The 1,791-nt window shown below is 32.1% G+C and overlaps 1 long non-coding RNA gene across 1 annotated transcript; it reads left to right on the forward strand.

Annotated features, from left to right (window-relative positions):
* Positions 1-6: 6 nt before the first annotated feature.
* LOC108356243 (uncharacterized) lies at positions 7-1,206 on the forward strand. The gene is made up of 2 exons (XR_001846588.1): positions 7-497; positions 544-1,206. It is a non-coding gene; the product is annotated as an uncharacterized LOC108356243 (long non-coding RNA).
* Positions 1,207-1,791: the final 585 nt, after the last annotated feature.

Here is a 1,791-nt window from a genome sequence, read left to right on the forward strand (position 1 = left end):
TATTATCATTACTCATTCATCGTTTATGATTCGGATTACACGGTTTTTAGACCAATTCCTATCTTAATTTTTTACAGCGCTTTACATGGATTCGTCTTTCGGGGCATAGTTTGACTCATTCGGCGTTTATCTTTCTGTTTATACCTAACTTTTTATACCTTAAATTACGAGACGCTTTGTTTGGATTATTCTTTCGTGGAGTTAATTTATTTCATTCGTCGCCCTTTATTTCGGTTAAACCAATTTTTACTTCAACATTTTGAAATTCTATTCAAGATTTGTTTAATGTTTTAGAGTATACGCTTTTATACTAGTTTTTAATCTTTTCATCATTCGTATTGTAGTTATACGTCTTGTTTGCTTTACTGTCACTATTTGCCTATTTTTTATGTCTTCGGGCTTGTTTTAGCTATGTATGTCACATTGAATGACGAATATGGACGACATGTAAAAGGGCGTTAATTTATTGTGTTTAAATAAGAATATATCAGTGATTGGTCGTCGTCAGTAGACAAAGTTTGTTGTGGAAAAGAATGATATAAGAAAATAATCTTTTCAAAAGTTTCACTTACGGTTTTTTCGACAAGATTTTCAGTTCGAAGATTTGATTATTTTAGTGCAAATATTGTAAAAATTATCAAGGAATATGTACATAAGGTTTTAATTGCTTTACGCTCCAAAGTCTTATGTTGCCTATTTGGCTCTGTTTACTGACGAAAAATGTAAAATGCTAAGCTAAATGTAAAAGCTAGCTAAAAAGTGTATTAGGACTAAATTTAAGTCTAGACCTCCACTTTCCTGGTAACACTATGAGCCATCTAATGGGCTCTGTGAAATATGGCATATGTATGTACATATGTATATTCGAAACAGATGCGATTCAGAGTTGTTAGCAAATTGTCCAAAATTACCAAAAACAATTTTTGCTTTCTAAATAATCAAATACATTATATGGATAGCAAGTTATTTTAAATAGCTCAGAAACCTATACGAACCGTGTAAGCTTGAAAGGAGCACAATAAAATATTCGTAGCTTTAGGTCTTTAGACTTTTTTCACTTGCAGATTTTTGAGAAACATTTCTTTAGATGTAATTTTGGCTAAGAGAAATTTTTAAAACTTTTTAAAGCATTTAAATTTTTAAGATTCAAAGTATGGGTTACAGCAAAAAATTATCTCTGAAAATATTGCGAATGTTCATTCGAATCAAAAAACCTCTAATTTTCTTCTATATTAAATACTTAGTAAATATATCCCGAGTCGAAAATATTGACGAAACGGAAAGTGTTATCCAGTAAAGTGGGTAAGTTCTTGTTGAGAATTTGCTGATAAGTTTTTAAGTCAGAACTAAAATTTCATTTAAGCATGGCCACGCGATGCATTTATGTAAATAAACCTAAAAAATATGTCGAAAAAACTGGAAGTGAAACTTAAAAGAGTTGTTCTCGCTACGGAAACTTCAATGGCACTCGTCATTCAATAGGGCAGGAGTTTTGCTAAGTCGGTTATTTGCTTTTGGTCTCACACCCCTATTGCGAGTGTCGGCTTGTTGTAGATAAACGACTATTTATTATTCGATTATCCATGGTATTTTCGCTGTGGTTTTCTCGTTCAATAAGTGAGTGTGAATTGCTTTTAGTCGCTCATCTTTCTACAAACAAACAGTTATAGAAGGGTGAATGACTAAAAATTGTTCACAGTCGCTTATTGAACGGGAAAGCCACATTCACAATACCATGGAAAACGATAATCGAGTAATAGTCCTTTATCTATTACAAAGCCCACACTCGCA

The sequence above is a fragment of the Rhagoletis zephyria genome, unplaced genomic scaffold (genome assembly GCF_001687245.7).
Source record: "Rhagoletis zephyria isolate East Lansing unplaced genomic scaffold, Rhagoletis_zephyria_1.1 Rzeph_scaffold_55944, whole genome shotgun sequence".
NCBI classification, from domain to species: Eukaryota; Metazoa; Arthropoda; class Insecta; order Diptera; family Tephritidae; genus Rhagoletis; species Rhagoletis zephyria.